A 20,474-nucleotide genomic window follows, 5' to 3' on the forward strand; every position below is an offset into this window, starting at 1 on the left:
AGTCAGCTTGTCAGGCATATTATTGACAGATTTCAATTAAGTGACATTAAATTACATAACTCAAACAAGCAACCTGATATATCTGGGCCTGTTTTAAGCAGAGCATTGGATTAGATGGCCTTCTGAGGTCCCTTCCAACCTAAATTATTTTGTGATCTCACAGTAGGCTTTTGAGCTGAAAATCATTCTAAGACTTCTGAAAGACTAGTTCTGCATTATCCTACAACTTATTTGCATTGGCTATGCTAACAGCAAAGACATCACAAGGCATCTAGAAGGTCACCCTGAAGGAAAAACCTCTGCAAACTCTTCCAAGGAGTATCTTTATTTCACAATGTTTAACTTAACGCTTACCTCTTGTCTCATTCTCAGATTGTTCAAAGCTACACTGATTGCACAGGCCCCGTGTTATTTAGTTCACAGTTTCCTTAGAGCTAAACCCATAAGCAGTTCCTTTGCCAGTGATGGCACAGCAACTGGTGAGACAGGGAAGTTAAACATGGAAGTCCTTAAAATTACCCAAACACAAAAAGCTCCTATTTCTTGGAAGTGTGGTCACAGCCAAGATAGTGACTATGTGAAGACAGCACCTCCTCAAGACTGTCCTGTGAGCAGTCTCAGTGCTGTGTTTAAGTGGCCTGTATATTCAAAACAATACAGCAGCCAAAGTTAGATATTATTCTTATTCCTTCATCAATAGAATCATCTAAATTCAGCTAGAGGTGAAACTTTGCTTAATTTTTTGATGGGTGAGTTTGAAAGTCAGCAGCAAGTATTTTTGCTTGCAAAGTAGGGGTCCACATGTGATTACTTTAATCAACACAGTCTCAAACATTACACCCTACTTTCTCACAATTCACTTAGTTTTCTGTGACAGTGCTACGAAAAGTTTTAGGAATTCAGTTTTAGAATTAAAATTCTTCCTCACTTTAAATTTAGCACTGTAGAATAGCAGTATTATACCTTAAATCCCGAGACAACCTCTACCCCAAACTTTCAGCTTAAGATGGTAATTTAATTTAAATGTGGTTTTATGCATTTAAGACTGTCTGTTGCAGTACTGGAAAACCAAATTCAAAACAAAATCTCCATACATTTAAGAGTCAGAAAGTAAAATTGGCTAGTGCAGTTTATTGCACAGCAGATAAAATGAAACACATGCCCAAGGCATCTGACCATTCCCTGAAAATATCCAGGTAACTTCTCCCTGCCTCTCCCTCTCTGTTAGAATATTAAAACCTGAATGACTTTAAGGCAGACTCACAAAAACTTTACCAAATCATTCACCTGGGAAGACTTAAACACCATTTTCCTTCCCTTAAGATAACAGTATAAAGAACTCTCTAGACAGTTAATTCTCACAACATGCAAGTTTGTGATGAGCAAGTATTAATGTCACAGGTAAAAAAGGGAAGCGTGATGGGCTCCCTGACATGCAGAGGTGGGTCATCTTTGAATCAGCTTCTTTTGGCTGAACAACCATGACAGCAATGGCGCAAAAGTTATTTTGCTTCTATGACCTCCTCACCTGCACTCAGCCCACTAATCTGTCTTCCCAGATGCTTGCCAGCATTCCTAACCTCTGAGCAGCTTCAAAACAACTGCCTCTTAATAATAATAAAAAGCCCAGCTTACCAAAAAATTGGTATCTTTTCCCTGTGAACATGAACCAGCCAGAAGCAGAGATTAGATTACAAATTATATAGGCTATATTCACTACTGAACCATTCACAAATTTCAGGTTTAGTATTTCAGGGCCAGATAAGGTTAAAAATGAATTCCATGTCCTGTTGATGAACTGGATTTCTTCAGGTTTTAAATTAATATCAGGTACTAGTTTCCAACTCTGATCCTAAACAGGATTACATACGAGAAAGATGAAGTCCCAATTTTAACAGGTAAAACTTAAAAACCTATTAAAAGTTGGAGAAATGAGAGTTAATTTGGAGAGCCTTCAAGGCAAAATACCAACTCTATTTTCTAGAAAAAGTTCAAGTAGAAAATACATGCTCCCTGACTTTTATTATTATTATAGGATTATTCTTGATACTTTTATTCACTCACTAGCAGTTACACTTTCTTGGGACTTCATGCATACAAAAACCAGTGCACCTCACCCGCCCCATTTATATCCTCCACTTCTGCTGCAAGAATAAAGCAAAGTAGCTCTACTCAAGTTTGACATGAGCTGTTGCTGTGGCAGCGGAAAGTTGTCAATCCCAGGCACGACAAAACAAAATTTCCTTCCTCACCAGGGAGGAGAGCTCAGCCAACACATTTCTTCCTTTTAACAATTCCAGGGTGGTCAAACTGCACTTTATTACCAATTTCTAGTAATAAACTGTTCAGGTGCTATGCATCAGACTGAAGTGAAAACTGTATCATTGCATAATTTAGTGACACACATTTAAAGGCCAGTGATTTTTTAAATAGGTTTTCTTTTCTTTTCTTTTTTCTTTTTAAACCATATTGGATTCCAAGCAGGAATGCTATTTTAGCTAGTGAAATGGATCACATCTGATGCCAGATCTCAGTGAAGACAAGTAAATACTGTAGGTATCCAGACGAAGCTCATTTTTCATGTTTCATTTGTTGCAATATCAAATTGTCCTTTTGCAGAACAGAAATAGTCTATAGAAATCTGCCATCAAGTGGCATTTTAAAAAGTGCTTAAAAACTTCTGTTTTACAGGGTCTGGGGTTCTCCTGTGTAGTTACATAGCCTGTACCTTGAATGAGGCAAGTGAAGTGTTATGTACAGGTGACAGGGGGAGAATTAGTCTTTCAAGCACTGAATGCTACCCACATTCTTAGAGCGGGGGAAAATTATATGGAGCATTTTCATGCACAAAATGCAGTGCTTTTAGACAAAGATATACTATGAACTGTATGGATAATCACACCATTCCCACTAAACTTTGGAAGACTTGGACCTGAATTTTAGTTGCGCTCATAATTTGCTTCCTACTGAAAATACTGTTCATGCTTTAAAAAAAAGCAGCGCACACACACACCAAGAACACATAATACATTTGGAGAAGGAATTCTCAGCTTTCCAGTTCTGCCTTACATGAGACCTCAACCCAAAGCTACACAAAAAATTACTTCCTATTCTTCTGTAGGCACTGAACACTACTGTGCCTCTTCCCCCCTCCCCCCAAAAAAAGCTTCAGTTTAGTGCATTTTAAGAATCAATTTGTTAGCAATGTTACACAAAATCTTAAGTATTTTGGCTGCACCCTTCCTGTTAATAGGTAAGTACCTTTTATTTCCCCCTCCCACATATAGACTTGTCACTAGGTAGTGACACTACCTACCCCATCAGGACCTTTCTGTTAGAGAAAAAACAGGCTACAGATCTCTTCATATAACATACTTGTGCTCACTTTCTTTATGACAGTGATTTCATAGAAGCTAACATCTTTGAGGTACTCTTCTAACAATTCTGTAGTCAGCCTGTGACTTTACAGAATACAATATACCTTCCTGGGGGGCATCGTGAATCCTTTTGCAAAGTCATACAGTACCATCACAGCAGAGCGTATTTAAAGGGCTAGTTATAAGGGGAAAGAAAACTGCTTAGAGCATCTGGTTGTAGCCAAAGAGTACTGTATTTCTTTAATTTACATGAAACAAGAAATTATAGACCTTCTGAAAAAAGCCACCAGGAGCACCACTCCCATTGCTTGGACAGCTGCTTTTCATAGGAACTGCCTGCCAGATGAAATACCAAAGCTTAGCCAGATAAGATTATATAAACAAGCTGAATTCCACAGAAAAGCAGACTGCCAGGCTCCTATAGGAACAGTTCATTTTAGACTCTACTTATTCAGTGTACATGCACTCATGGCTTATTATTTCCTCTGGGAACTGTGGAACATTAGTTGACAGCTCTGGAAAGTACTTCAAAGACAAAATTACTTCCACTAGGGAGAGCAGCACTTCAGGCAGCTTGGGAATGAGGCCAATGAGTCATTAATAGTGAAGGGTAACCCCTCAATCCAATGGATCTCTATTACTGAGCATTCAAATTATGAGCAGTCATAAAACCATTTTTAAGGGAACATGTCATGTTTAACCCTTCTACCTTTCTATGCCCCAGCTGCAAACACTGTCTGCATTTTACAGAAGTTGCATTCAGTGCAGATCAAAACCAGAAGCATTTGTGAGAGCATTCACACAGCAAAGAAGTTGGCAGCATGTCATCTATGACCTGCAAGACTGACCACATGCAAAGGGATTTAAAAGGAAACAGATACAAAGTGAACTATGGCTTAGCAGAGTTCCTGTGCCACAAAACCACTCATCAAGGAGCATTTATCATGGGAAAAAATAAAGTTATCTGAATGCTAACATTGCACTCTGCATGTTACAGGAATATTAAAAACAGCTACCTTGCTTCCAGCAACCTCTGGGTGAACCAACCTGAAAAAACACATACGAGTGAAGTAGTAGCTGCTATTTCATTGAAAGTCATTTAATGTATTCCTTACACACATGCTCTTCTCTCCCCCTTCATATCACTGTATCACAAGGAACTGGACACAACTGTGTCAACATTCAGAAGACCACTTAAGCTATACAATTTATCTATGACATCCAACAAGGCTTTTGAAGCCCAAACAAGATCAAAAGGGACAAGTTCAAATTAACAAAAGAGCATGCTATCCAAAGAAATATGAAATCCATGTTTTTCTAAACCTTAACCCATCAGTTTTTACAAGAAGCGTTTGGAAGCTTTGTTTTAGACTGTAAACTCAATGGCATATTTTTGAAAAGAAATTTCACCAAATAGCTGCACTTGAAAAAAAACTTGAGAACAACATGCTACTCTGGTCTAGCCCCTACTATGCGTAGTAAACAGTAGTTTTGCAAAGATGATCTTCTACAGTGATTCTATATTAAAAAGAAATTTCCCTTCCAAATTAGGAAGTTAGGATTAGGATTAAAAGTTAGGAAGTAGGAAGCAGGTTAGGATTAAAATCTGAGGAATAAACATGTCTCTCCTCTCTTCTCCAACAACTCAAAATATCCTGCCCTCTTTCATGAAAGTGAATATTTTGTTCCTTAGCGTAGAGCACCTTAGAACAAGCAAACGTGTAATTGCATTAGGTTCAGGCTGCCTTTACAGTGTCAGACATGCATAAGGAACACTTTTAGGCTTCAAGGATGAAGATAACCCCTTGGGAATTCCGTCTGCAGTGGTGTGGTCTCCTGCACTTCTCATTGCTTGTCATCAGAGGCCACTGTTCCCTTGCTGAACCTCTTCCCTCTTCAGCAGAAGGCCCTTATGGCCAACTTCTAGGCTCTGTTTTCTTTTCGACTTGTGGCGCTGGCTCCCAAGGAGCAGAAGCTGTTGTGAACATGCATGTTTGCCCCATGGAATGGGAGAGGCCAGAGGAGGAAGCTATCAAATGCAAGCAAGCATTCAGGCCTGTACCTCCCAAAGCCATCCTCACCCTCTGAAACATTCAAACCCAGCAGGCAGCTCCCCAGACTAGTCAAAAATACAGGTAATAGACTCGAAATCTTACAGATGAAGTCGAGGGTGGTATTCATGCCATACATGCTCTTCTGCTCAAGAATGGTCAGAGTCACTTGCTGCTTTGTGGAGATTTGAAGTGGTTTTGCAAGGTTTGTTTCCTTCAGTTCTGAGACACATTCTCCTTGGATAAAATATTTATTTCCACCAGAATGGCTTTTATTTGGCTTTCTTTTTCCCCTTTAGGAGAATGTCCCCAAGACAACTTGCATTTAAAGGAAAAAGTATTTACTAGGATTGTCAGGGTCCTCTTCCTCCCTAAGTTCCACAATTGATTTCTTCTGACTCTTCTTTTTACTACTTCTGTCTCTAGAAAGTGACAGAAGCAGCCCTTCTCCCTTGTTTCCTTCCACAGACCACGTTGTGCCAAGGATACATTATTGCAGCAACAGCAAGTTGTGGGTTTTGAGTTTTGGCCTCATTGTTGTTTTGTTCTTAAAAGTATTAGTTAACATTTCACTTCTCCTTCAGGGGTTGGGTGGGAAGTTGAGCTAAGACACATTTTCTTTTATATCTCAGACATCATCATCCCCACAAGGTAGCAGGGATAATGCAAGGCGCTGCCATGGAGGCTTTCTTAGTGAGAATGGTTCCCACACTGGTCAGTGCTGTGCTGACACCCAGCAACAATAGTAGGTGGCTGATGCATGCAGAAAATACCAGCACCATCTATAGGCAGTTCTCCAGCTGGCTAGAGTCTAAAAAATTAGATCCTGTATCACCATGCACCCAAGCACTCCTGATAGCCATAAAAAATTCTACTTGCTCAGCTGATGGTATCAAGAAGGGCAGGCTATCAATCCTACTCAAAGGGTCCTAAAGGCCCCCCACCCCAACAACTACTACCACCCCAACCTTTAATCACATGCAATCTCTTCAGCAAGTCATCATTATAAACTTTACCTTTGAGGTTATTAAAAAGCCACCCTTTAATTATTTTATTTCACCCACTCTATTTTGACCTGCAATAAACACACAGTACCTTTTGTACTCACTCAAAAGATTAGGCTATTGACAGATATGCCATTTGCTCCTTATACAGACACAAAGGGAGTCTGTTCTTTCCAAAATAATGTGTGTACATATTATGCAAAGCAAAACACAAAGCAAAATGAGACACCAAACTATAATAACTCATACTAAGCACAGCAAATACAGTAAAAACCTTATTAATGACACAAGAAGCTATGGATTTAACTAGGTATTCTATGGGAAATGAATGCAACTATTTCCCAGCTGGTAGTAGGAAAATAGTTACTTTTTGCACAAGTCTGAAGTTTGGAAGATAAGAAAGGTAAACAGAGTTGACGGACCAAAACAAAGAGCAAATCTGGGAGAATACTGTTCCATTTTTTCCACAGTTACAGTATTTGAAATAATGCCACAATTAATGAAAAAAATGCACCTTAAGATCACATTAATTCAGTATACAAACTTCATACCTCAGAGAAAACAAGAGTTGTTGTCCTATAGTAGTCTCAGAAGAAGTTTCAGTGAAGCGTGGAAAGGCAGCACGGCATTAGATAGCAGGGAGTTGGAAGAGAGAAAGGAGAACAAAATAAAGGTAGCATATTTGTAGAATATTTACACAGCCCTAAGTAGGTTGAATGTAAAGGTTCAAGAGCTGCAGTACTGAACATAATCAGAACCATCACCCTATAGACATTAATACTAAAAACAGAGCGTCTTTCGAGGACTAGCTTTTTCCAGTGGTGAGGGAGAGCCTGGCCCAGCTTCAGCCCTGCCGTTTCAGGGCTCTGTTCAGCAGCCCCAGCAGATCCAAGTCACAAAGAACTCCAGGGAAGCACAGACCTGAAGGTACAGTCCACAGTCCAAGGAAAATTGAACCTAACATGATACCTCACACTCCCTCCTGCTGTTTTCTGCCACTTACCCTTGTGTTCCCTATCTTGTGCTCTCCTCCTCTCCAATCCAGAGCAATCTTCCCTCCCCAACTAAAAGCAAAACTGATAATACTCAAGAATTCTCTATTGAGAGTTATCTTGCATTCAGGTAACTGCTAATCACATTTCTGTAGCATGCAAGTGATTTTCATATCTGAAGGGAAAGGATATCCTTGAGATGGGAGCATCAGCTTTCAATGAGAGATACCTACAGGCTTCCTGGATGACTGTGGGCAAGTTACTAACTCCACTGGGCTTTACTTCCACCCCCCCCCCCCTTATGATTCTTTCCTAGCTAAGATTACGATTCTGTCTTTTTTTTTTTTTTTTTAAATGCAGTGTTTCCAAGACAAGCACATTAAAGACTGAAATATCTCAAAACCATGGCAATGGGGCCATTCAATTGTTCTAAGCATTACAGTTGTGTGATACAAAGGTACTACCAAACAAGAATTATCATAGAACAGAAAACAGTCTTTTTGTCATGCATTCCTTTGCTGAGTAACACCTCATTCATCCCAAGCTAGTTCAGACAGGCAAGTTAGAAGTATAAACAAAAAAGGAGCTTCCTAAATTCCCAGTAAAAAGAACAAAAAAGCCCCTCAAATTTGCAGAAGTTCATATTTAATGAAGATGTAAGATGTAAAGGAATAAATGACAGTCTCCTTTAGAGACTTTTTTACCCTGGATTCTTTAAAAAAAGTCGCCACCACATCTTTTCAGATAAAAATGTGTTTTTACACAGTTGAAAATTCTTCTGGGATGCATTTTCTCACTTTGGAAAAAGCGCACAATCATGTTTTTATAGCTTAACTCTTGTGGTGTACTAATACCACATCTTGCAATGAGTGGGGAAGGAGAGAAAAACATTTACAGTGCTTTATGAAGCACTTTGCTTATTCCTGTCTCCAAGCCAGCAGATTGTAAACAAAGTCTAGATTCTGCTTCTTATCACAGAATTAAAAAGGTTTCAAAACACGTGTGGCATACGAAATTAATTACAGCACTTGTCTTTCAAGTCATGACCTCTGGGAGTCTCCCAAACATTGCTGGCTGGAATCAGATTAGTCACAAGATAAACACCCCTCCTGGGTCAGCCTGCAAGCCCCAGTGGCTCTGCACAGCTGTATCGTCTCTAATCTGGCCTCGGCAGTCACTGTCCCGGATACCCGCGGGGGGGGGGCCCCTTATGGAGCTGGCAGGCTGCTGCCTCCACCTGCAGGCTCCCGGATACATGGCGATGCCCTCCCAGTTGGCAGGATAGGGAAGCTGCAGGATTCCCTCCCAGTTTACCTCCTGTGTGATGGTGGAAGGCCTAGAAGCCCTGCTGGCATGCACACGTGTTTCCCAAGCCCTGGCTCCCCAAGCAGGAGCGGGCCAGAGCATCAGGAACAAGCCCGCAGGCAGGAGGAGCGGCACCGAGCCCTTCCAGAACGGAGCTGGAGCCAGTCATCCTGAGCATGGAAGGAGGACAGCTGGTGCAACCCAGCGCCGGAGCTGGGGCGTGTGGGAATGCCAGGACGGAGGAGATGAGTGCTGAGAAGCAAAGCAAGAATCAGGCCCCCTCAGGTGGTGGGGGACAAGGGAGAAGCAAGCTCAAAGCGCTGCTGCTACAAAGTGGAAGAGCTGGAGACACATTTTGTACAAATCTATTAAATGGTCCACTGTTTAATGTGGAGGAGAAGCAAGTTTCCAGAGTCCAATTTGATAATTAAAATTAAAATATCATCTGAAACATTTGATCATCTCTAAGTTCTCTCTCCTGCACCCTTCCCCCCTTCAAAAGACAAGATTGGTCATCTCCTCACAAATGGAAATTCCTGACTTCTACATATGTAAACAAAGCAAGCCAGGCAGCCCACTACTGATAGCAGACTGTGAAGCAGTAACAGCTACCTGCAGTGTGCAAAATCCAATTCTTCCTGCTTAAACACAAAGGCACGAGCAAATGCTACTTTCCTTGAGAGTTCAATTGCTCCTGCAAGGCCCAGCCCCGTGCCAAGCAGCACAGAGCCAATCTACTGTATAGAAAACACCTAGGAAGAATTCCCTGCTTTGGGATCAAAACACCCAATGCATCTGCGCTGCACGAGTGCCCACAGCTGAAACCTGCTACCAGATGTACCAGAACTCCCACTCCCACCCCAGCTAAGGATGTGCTGAAAAAAGCCAGTGCTACCTCTCACAGAGAGCTGCCTGGATGGGATTTGCCTCATGCACATTCTCCCTAAGGAGCCAAGTACAAGTTGGATCTTTTGGTGTAGGGAGAAGCTCCATAACATACCTTTGTTGCAGCAGAAGAGTGGATATTTAAGATTAAAACCATTTTGCACAAGTTGTCAATATGACATTTGTTATAATCCCCAAGTTACCCTGCAGTACACATAACCCTTGCTATGATAGTGGCAGCTGGGCTATGGTGGCAAGTTGCCACCTCATTTCCTACGTGGCCATAAAAGCATGAAGCAAAAGGGTCAAAGCAATGTCCCCACCACTCCTCCTCAGAAGAGGAATGAAACCTTGTCTATTATACAGCTCCCATGGCTCCTCTAGTTGAGAACAAAATAAATGTTACTTTTCGTGTTAGACTAGCAATACCCTTTCCTGACCACCACCAGAAAGCAAGAAGTGCTTAACCCTGACCCTCCAGTGTCAGTAAAACTGGTATGTTTTATTTAACAGCAGTATAAATGACCAGGGCAACTCTGGCAGAAGGATCAGCATGATGAGTACAGTTACTGGCTAGATGACTGTGCCAACATTATTTTGATAATGATGTATTCCTTTTTCCACCACTGGCCGTGGCTCCAAGCTGACCTGGGTAGACACGCTACTTAAAGACTGCAGCCTGGGCAAACTTCACACCTGAGGGGACTCTCCTAAGAGCTGCAGAAAGGGGAATTAGTGAATCACGAAATGTCAGTGGACACTAGTGGAACCCATGTAATTGAGGGGTTCAGCCCTCAGATCACCACTAACTGGACCGTTAGGCTTCTCTTTTTCTAATACACCAAGTCTGTAAAATTAAAAAAAGGAAAAAACCTAGAAAAATACATAGGTGTTTATGCTGTTTTAAGAAATTTGGTTTCTCTGCTTAAATAATTTCTGAGATACTTTATGATTATTTAACTATGGTAAACTACATGGCTTGTGTACTTTTTCCTTTAAAAATGAGTTTCTTCCCATGAGCCTAGGATATAAACAAGGGAGTGGCAGATAGGAAGTGATTATTAAGAAATTAAAGAATTAGATCAGGTTGCATGGCATGAAACATGACAAGTGAAGCTGAGCATTACTGTTTCAAATGCAAGAAAAAGTTTTATTTACTAACTAAACCTAGTTCAGGGCTCATGTACAGTATTTTGTCTGCTTAATGAACATCAGTGTTGGCAGCTGCTAGCACGGATGTGTCTCCTGAGGAGTATAAGTTATTCCACGCATTTCACCAGCAAAGCTACACCAAACGGCAGTACAGACCTTCAATTTCTACCCAAACAAAACAAGTTCTTGGAATAAAAGTGTAGCTCTGCCAGTAGCACCAGCAAGTGTCTGACAGCACGACTCTTCACAATTTGACCGGCACAGCTGTTCCAGAAGAAGTGCTAAATACAGGCACAGCTCAGATTCAATACCCTTCTCAGCTACGAATATCGGCCTTCAGTAGCTACAAAGAGCACAGAGGTTCCCAGCACCATGGTCAGGTAGACCTGGGATTCCTACCACTGGGAGTTCCCTCTTCAATCTCAGTTTTCCTGTTACACAGGAGATAACACTGAGTCATCCCCACCTTTGGTGGCAACAAATCATGACTGCTTGTTAAATCATACCGCTCCGGGGCAGAGACACACACACACACGCCTCAAAGAACGTACAGTGTACGCGGACTATGCTGGGACATGGCTTTTCCTGTGCCTGGAAAAATTAAGTTGTGGCCAGACTACAGATGTGCAACTCTTCGGTGTGCATTAAGTGATTTACTACTACTGTAAATTCTAGAAAAGTCACCTTAAATAAAGACATCCCACACAAGAGGGATAATTACATAAAACACTTTTCATCTGTGGATCCTGAAGGACTAAAAACAAAAATTTACTGTACCTGAGAGACTAAGCTAACACTCAAATGGTTAAGCTGAAAGCCTGGAGAATACAGAAGAGGCTACATAAAGCCCAGCAGCTTTAAAGGAAGGCCATGGAATCTGTAGGACTCAAAGGCAGGAAAGAGCAGATGCAGAACATTAGACTTAGTCTCATTACACGGCACAGCTTGTTTCCAAGAACGCTTTCAACAGAAGTATCTCTAAACACAATAAGGCAAGTGCTAGCTAAATTAATTTGGACAAGCTTCAATACAAACTGCGTCTTCGCCCAGCAATCTTCAATTGCTACCAGTAACTTTGGATCACCACTTACTGCTTGCCACTAATCATGACACCTTCCTCCACCTTCAGACTCTGCTGGGGTACTTCCAGTGAGCAGACACCTGAGCGTTACCTCCTAAAAAACCAGGAATGAGTAAAATTTTTTTTCTTTAGACACAAGTTCAGTGGTTTTCTTTTTCCCTATATCTTTCCTCACCTCACTTTCTAAATTGCTAGACAGCATCAGGAATTGGCAAGGCCTTTAATAATAAGATCAGGCGGTGTTACTAAATCAACACTAAATTCCCACAGCAGGAGCCAAAAGGTGACCAAGACAAGAATTATGTGATGATGCACCCTATCTTCTGGAAAAAATAGTTCCAGCAATGTGAGAAATAAAAATGAATATTTCTATAAAACAAAACACTCTGGAACACAGGTTGCTAAAGCCTAAAATATGTCTTTCTGCTAAATAAGGGAATACTCACACTTGGCACTAGATTGTGCTGCATTTTAACATGCATTCATTAACACACTAGCTAATGAAACAGCATATTTGAAGTGTACCCATGCCACAAAGTTTTGTGGCTGCAGTATAGAGTTGAACATTAAGAACCAACATCCGTCTCCTGAAAGACATATTTGTGTTGTGCCTATGTTAAGCCTGACAGACATATTTAAAGACAGCCAGAAATGGAAGCTGTTTTGTACTATATTCACAAACACAGCGTCAACACAGAACACCTCCTGCAGAAACTGAAGCAATCTGAATGCGTCCTCCTATCCCAAGGAGCAGATTGAGCACCAAGAAGACAGGTTATACAGGTTTCAAAGTTAATGACACCTGCCCTTGGCTTAGCAGCTAACACCACATTAAGCCAGGCAGTTGTAGTGGGGAAAAGAAACAAAGGGAGGAAGAAGAGAGTTTTCTAGGATTCTTTCCCCTTTACCCACTTAGATCATGTTTATTATCTGCTCGGCCCCAGTTTTTCCTTCTGGGTGGATGCATTTTAGCACAGGAGAACTCACCTTGGCTTTGTCTGTATCAGTTCATTTTACATGAGTCTGGCCTTTGGCCATAGCGGTTCAAAAACTGGTTTAGTTGAAAGGAATCATCCTAAACCTTCGGTCTCTAACTTTTAAATACACAAATGTAGTATTGAAAGTTTAAGAAAGAAAACAAAGGGAAAAAGAAAAAGAAAAAAGCCTGTAGCTATGAATCACCTGCTTGTCTGGACAAGAAAGAAATCTGGAAAATCCTGATCGTAAGAGTACTTGAAGTACTGAAAGAGTGGCAAGACATTCAAGACCAGCTAGGAACTATGGATACCAAAATGCCAGGGAATGGAAAGGAAAGAGTCATCTGTAACATCTATTCCTCCTGGAAATGCACCACAGTTCTGTTTGACTGATCAGACAGGAGAGGCATAAAAAACAAAGGCCAACATAACATTAACATGCCAGACTTCACATCAACTGCTTGCCCAAACAACTGGGGAGACTGTTTTAGCTGAGCTCGGCTCTTTAGCCAGCTTCATATCGTTGTGTTAATTAAAAAGTCTTGCTCTTACGTTAGGAGAGCCTACAGCCTACACATTCCAGCCTACAGGAAGCGAGGAGGAGGTTCCTCACCTTATAACGATGTTAGTCAATAGCTCCCAGCGCTCTCGCCACTGCTCCGCACCAAACGAGCCTCATGCTGTCGATCTGATAGGCTGTGGGAGGAGGCTGCGTAGGAGACTCGGCACGTTATGCAGAGTCAGCCTGAGCTCCTTCACAATGTGAGCTTTCTACAGAAGCGCAACGTAAAAACTTCCCTAAAAACTACAGAACCATCTAAGCACATTTCCCAAAGAGCTAGCCCTGCAAAAATCCAGTCCATAAACAAGAGTGTTGCTAGCTGGCGAGTTACTGGATACTGCTCTGTCACCTTTGGACTCACCCCAACAAGGACAAACTCCTAACCTAACAACTCTGTATATTACTATTGTCATCTCCAGCCTTAGATTTAAGAACTCCCATCTTCGAAGCACTACAAGAAGTGAGTCACTATATACCTTGGCAGTGATTTGCAAGCCAACAGGGAATATCCAAAAGGAAACAATGTCACCAACTGGTGAGGCAGCAGCTCTGTTTACCAGCTTAAACAAGTTTGTGTCTCCATACTTATAGTTTGGTATGGCCAACAGCAAATCTTCAATTCAGAAGAAATTTACAACTTAATATGCCTGAAAACTAGAGATCTTTAAAAGTTATCCCAATTGTTTAAGAAGACTACTAGAGGTTAGGATCATACAAAGGGCTGAGTTTCTTTTGAATATTTATATTGCCTTTGTCTTGTATCTGCAAGGTCTTCAGCAGAGAGGGAAGTTCAGAAGCTGGAGCTGTGTTAAGAGTGAGGCCAGAGCAGCTGCCACCTTGACCCCTCTCTGAGCAGCAGGAGGAATGTGGGGAAGAGCTGGCCAAAGAAAGTCTTCACAAGAGCCAAGTGTGGGGACACAGGGCACCTGTGGGGACAAGCAACCAGAGCAGCTCAGCATAGACAGGAACAGGGCAGCTGCTAGCCTGATCCACTTTGACAGCCTGGGAAAAAGTTAGCTTTCTGAAGCTGACTGTTGTCAGGAATTTGCCAGCTGTGAGCAAGCTAGCTAGAAAAGCTATTTAGAAAAAACATTACCTACTAGTGACAACATAAAGCAAACTAAGTTTTGAGGGAGATACCAATAAATGAGACACTGAATAATTAAGAGGATTGCTCATATGGCAAATGAAATGCTGAGTAACGTACAAGATAACTACCCACTAGTTAAAGCTAAGAATCAAGCGAGTAACCAAGGGCCCTCCACACATCCATTTGCTACATAACTTCTAGCAATTTACATATTTGCTCCCTGTCTGATGAGAAGTGCTGAAAGAACACAGTGCACTTCGGGAAGTCTTCCTTACTACACTTCAAAGAAGCTCTAAAATAGCCTACTCATATTTTGAGCTAAAAGTTTACTTGCAAAAAGGTCCAACAGCGATGCATTAACTTCACCTTCAAAGCAGGCAGAGGACCAGCGCAGAACCAGACTTACGGCACAGTAGAGTTGGGATGAACGTCAGATAGACAGTTGTCTAAGCAGCCACAAGAATACACCAAGCAGTCACTTGAGAGAAAATACGTCAAATGAGCAGGGTCCTTAAGCTGCTTTTCTTCTGCCTACTTTTAACAGATCTATTATCCTCAGAGGATTTATTTTTTCCAGAATATGCGAAGTGCCTTCATTACCACAAATGCTTTGTAAAAGGTAAACACTCCTATTTCTATGAGCCAGTTTCCCTTGCGACAGTTTCAAGCCTTTGAAACAAGTGACTTGCAAAAATGAGGATGCAAAGCCTTTATACTATGTTAAGTCAGAAAACAGAAGAGAGGTGTCTTGTCACCTTCTCCGCACCCTAAAAAGTCTGTCCTCAGATTGTTTTTAAACTACATAAATGTATTTTCTAGCCTTTTCGACTCTATGTGCTGCAAGTCTCTGGTGTGTTTTTCTTGAGGCCTCAGACGGAAGACAATAATCTTTAGCACATCCTTTTCTTGTCTAGAATTTATAGATGACTTAAAAAGAAATTAAAATAAGGCAGAACTTTGACTAACCCCCTTCAGTCCTCAGGTTTTATTTCCTTCACAGAGCACAGCCTGTGCCCTACCAGCCTCCGATGGTTCACAGACAGAACAACGGTGGCTTATGCTTTTAACATAGCAACCCAAATAACATGAAATAAAGGCCTTCCAAGGGCCACACTTTCTTTTTCTTCTAAAGTAACAGTAGTCTCTGCTGCCCACTCTGTAGGTCATTTTAAACATTTTTATTTTCTGAGCAGACAGAGAACCTGTCTTTGCAAACATGAGGCATTTTTATGAGACCTGTGTTCATTTGTTCTCATGAGGAAACAGCTTTCTGAAATTTACTCTAAAATCCCCGTTACTGAGGTATCAGTGCATAAGCTGGCACGTAGAAAGTGTGCCTAACTGGCACCTGCAGTTATTGCAGATCATACTAATTGCTCATGCAGATATTACAGCTGTCAGCACATGCACATCACCAGCCACAGTTATTTGCAGACTCTCCAAAAAAGCTTGCCCGTGTATGATGGTATTCTTTCCCATTTCAGGAAACTGTTCCCATTACAATGGGGACAAACAGATCTAAGTGACCATCTTGCTAAAGCATTTAAAATAGAAGGAACCTGTAAAATTTGAGAACTTGGTGCAGGCAAAATGTTTGCACGGCAAGTTCTCTTTAGGTGATTACCTTAGGGCCAGAACAGGTTGAAATGCTGAACAATTCCCCTTGCAGGGGGCTTCACTAGCTCTCTTGCCTAGAGCCAGCTTTCGCCAACACAGCAGCAGCCACCACCACCTGACAAACCACTTCCAACTTCAGCATCTGTATTGAGGCTAGCAGTCTGGGGCAACAACACAGTGCAGCCAGAGAAGGCATGGGAGCTCACACTTCTTGCACTGCAGAGGGCAATGATTCAGAATGAGGAAGAAGCTCATTTGTTTCTATTGATTTACTGAAGTTGAAAGCTGGTAGTCCCTCTCAATCTCTATCATAAGCAAGGCTACTAAAGTCTAGGCATGGCTACCATAAAAATAAAAAGTCTGTATCAAGCTTATTTCCCTCTAACATTTTTATTTTCCCTCTTTGCATCTCCAACAGAGCATGAAAACTGTTGCTCTGTCTGCATGCTGTCAGTCTCTGTGCCAGCACCACTCAAGAGATTCTGCTTCTACAATTTACAGACAGTTATAACCTGTCAGCACCTCTGATGTAAAAAATACACCAGATTCGTCTCTTCAGATAATTTCTATCAGAGGAAGTCATGCTGTCAGTGGGGTGGAGAAAATGGAGGAATTCCTGTTTACTGTTAGACTTGAAAACTTACTTGGGAGGGGACAATTAAAAGCTAACACCTGAAATACCACACCAATTGATGTGTCATTAATACATCTGTTTATCTAAAAGACCAACCTAAAGTTTGTTGATTAAAAATCATTACAGAGGATGAATAGTGTGGAACACGTGAGAAAACATTGCTCAATATTTGTTCAGGGTAGGAAGCCCAAGGAGTCACCTGAAATGATACCAGAGAAGAAACATGGTCTTGCTCTCTCAAAGAGCACGCGTGCAGAAAGGCGTATGCTGGTGCTACGTCATGCTATTGCGTGCTCCCAAACATAAACGTCAGGGCTCAGATTGCTGTACAGATTCTGATGCTGAGCTGCCAGGGATGTGGAGGCTTTGGCTTACAAAAGCAATGAGCTGTCATTTTATTTTATGATATACTTGCATTTTGTGATCTGCTTTAGACATGCTAGTATATAACTATTAAGGCTCTCCTGCCCATCTAAATCATTGAGCTGTTCGTGGTTTCTGTTTTTACTTTTTTTTACTTGCAACTTGAACCTGACCACATACATAGGCAGAGTCACTACAATTTCCAAGTGCAAGAGTCAAATGATGTTGATGAAGTTGAAACTGCCACCACCAGGAGAACATACCTAATATCCTACATCATGCACAAGTGGCTTCCACATGCTTTAGCCAGAGCTGAGCACAGCTCTGACCTATCACCAGCCAATTAATCACTGCAGAATGAGGAAAGGGGAAGTATGAGCTAGAAACATTGCAAGTCTCTTCAGGAGCACTCTTCTACCAGCTTCCCAATAAAAAATAGATACCCAACATTTGGAGAGATAAACATACTTAACAGACTGTCACTACATGTTTCAGGAGCAAGGACAGGACCCTTAGAACAATAATTGGCTTTTACAGAACTGTAATACACACACGTGAAACATTAGATTTGAATTCTGGTTATTTGTGGATGGCCTTTTCATCCTGATATCATACCTTTGCCAAACACACACAACAGGCTCAGTTAGGACCTTCTAGCACTGCCAGATTCTCATGAACATACATTATCTTTGCTAACTAAACTCCACCCAGAAGCTGACTCTGTCATCTTGACAAGGGGCTAGGTTGTCCAGAACGCTCAAGTCTGATGAGCAAACTTCTTGTGATTACTGCTGATTGTATTAATACAAGCAGCACTTCAGCTAGCTGGCTCCACACAACTCAGAACAGTTGAGGGGGAAAAAAACCCTCAAAACCCCCACACCAATAAAAACAAGGCCATGGATAAGTGAACCACATGGGGAACTAAACTGTTTGCCAACTATTGACCTGATTCACCCTGACCATGAAGCAACTCCTTCTGTTCTCATCTCTGCAGATAAAGACATCTTCATGACAAGGACTGTGTCCACTTTTCTAGCACACTGAATCTTTAGATGCTAAACACAACAGAGATCACTCAAGCCAGTGGAAGAGAGAATGCTTGTAAAGCACTGATTTATAAACAATCTTCAAAACTCCTGTAAAAATAATACAATTTTAAAAATATATAAAATTTCTTCTGGTATACATGCAAACATGCAATTTGCAATTTTCAAAGGCTAGGACCCAAATCAGTTTCAGTGTAAAACACACAACACCCCCCTTCCTTCAGGAAAGGGGGGAGAACAGACTCCTTGGTCCCTTTTCCAAAAACCTACTTAGGCACTTAAATTTCAGTCTCATATATATGGCATTTGTCAGACTACAGCTCTGAAACAAGCTGTGTGCCTGCCTCCTCCCCCTAAAGATAACAACAAAAAAACCCCCAAACTCCCACACAGTCATGGATGATGCCCTTTAATTTATTTTAGGTCACTGTTTTCTGGGAGACAGCCACACTGTATCAAATTTTTGTATTTTCCAAATCTAGATAGAATGGGTCTAGGGTGTTAAAAAGGCAATCTGGACTTAATTCAAGAAGCAACTTTGCCTTGACTGAACTTTATTGTTGATTGTGCTTGTGAAGAGGCAACTTAAGAGAACGGGAAGCCCTACCTCACCTCTACGTTCTGTTTTGACTGCCGAGAAACTTCCAGTATAAGTTTTGCTCTGCTTCCACCATCTAGGGCAGAAAAGCAGTATGGAAATGCACTTGAGAGGCAACAGGAAAGAGGTATTTATACTCCTAAGTTCTGCGAAAGAGCTCAAGACAGACATGTGAATTACAAGGACCATATCCAGCCAGTTGGCAGTTTTGCTCAAAGGAAGGATTCAAACCATGAGCAATTCAGGCAAGAATCTCCATGGCTCACGCTAGAAGTTTGGGTCTCAGTCTGAAAACTTTACACATCTGGTCACCTGCTGTACCCAAGCTTGAATTTAGTCAGACTTACAGCCAGCTTCTGTGGCTAATTCACTTCTGACTATCATCTTAAGCTATAGTAAGCTATGCCACAGCATGACCCTAGCTTGATATCAAGATTGCTACAGCAAGCCAAACTCGCTCCCATATCTTTTTTTCTCCAGTTAGGATAGTGGGTTTTGTGGCCACGTAAGAGTGCTTCTTCCTTCCAGTTGCTCAGAGGCTCTCAAGGAAGTCACTGCTAGTTCCTGCAGGTCACTGACTATGGCTTTTTGCCTCTCACTGTGGGAGTTTAGAGGTTCAAGATTCATCAGGTTAATGAAATGGCAATAAGGCTGCCAGCGGTTTCGTGGACTAACATTAACAAAGTTATTTTAATTTTACAGCTGGCCTGACTGTGGGATATCAAATACCCCAGATATATTATCTGGCCCTTCTTTTCAGTTTTCCTAGCTAAAAAAGATAAAGTATCCAGGCCAAGTCAATTGAGCCAGACCTGTGCTAAAAAACTCTCTCAAAATTACTACCATAATTTTAAGGCCTCAGTTCATAGTCCTTCTGCTCTCTTCCTACGTTCTGGGACCACAAAGGACCACAAATATTTTTGTGAGACAGTATTCTTTCATACAGGTTATATGGTCAGATAGTCTGAAGGTCAAGTTTATAGCTGAAAGCTGCAACTTCATGACCAACAAATAATAGCTCAGGTCCAAAACATTGGTCCTTACAGGTAAATGTTTTGTATGTTGTCTTAGCTCAAAAGCCTGAACCTAGACTGTTCTAATAATCTGATTCTGCAGACTTCACTTTGGATTCTATTCAAGTCAAGTAAGGCCTCTTAAATAAGGTCAAGTATGTGGGATGGCTCCAGATTAACTATTATTGTTCAGTATGCCTTTATAGTAATCATCACTCCTATGGACATTTTCACTGGACTATACAAGCACAACATCTAAATGAGCTACTGAGGAAAGCAGGCAGGAAAGAAAACCATGACTTTTGCTTTGCAGATAAGGGACTCAAGGAAAAACACTTGAAGGGTCATTAACAAAAAAAACCAAAAAACCAAAAAACAAAAAACCCACAAACAAACAAACAAACAATGATAGGGAACTAGTAATTGGCTGCCTATCTGCCATGGCTTAGGAATAAACCTTTTAAACTTCTCTATTGAGTCCGGAGGAGCCCAAGATCAAAAGGACAGTGAAGAATCTCTGGCCTCATCAAGCTCCTCCTGGGAAAAGAAATGTATACACACACACATTGGGGCACAGATAATGAAAAACATTGCAGAGTAAGTCTTGAAGCTAGGCTATGTGGCTAACATCAGAGGGATGGCAAGCTGCATGTGAATATATCTGTATATAACAAGGCCTTTAAAGTAAAATTGTTGACTGCATGTTGTTTGCTGCTTCTGCTGA

The 20,474-nt window shown here is 41.4% G+C and overlaps 1 protein-coding gene across 1 annotated transcript in view; it reads right to left on the bottom strand.

Annotated features, from left to right (window-relative positions):
* The window catches only part of PARD6G (par-6 family cell polarity regulator gamma), a 70,004-nt gene that overhangs the window by 3,557 nt on the left and 45,973 nt on the right, over positions 1-20,474 (bottom strand). The window lies entirely within an intron of this gene.

The sequence above is a fragment of the Dromaius novaehollandiae genome, chromosome 2, assembly GCF_036370855.1.
Source record: "Dromaius novaehollandiae isolate bDroNov1 chromosome 2, bDroNov1.hap1, whole genome shotgun sequence".
In the NCBI taxonomy this organism is placed as follows: Eukaryota; Metazoa; Chordata; class Aves; order Casuariiformes; family Dromaiidae; genus Dromaius; species Dromaius novaehollandiae.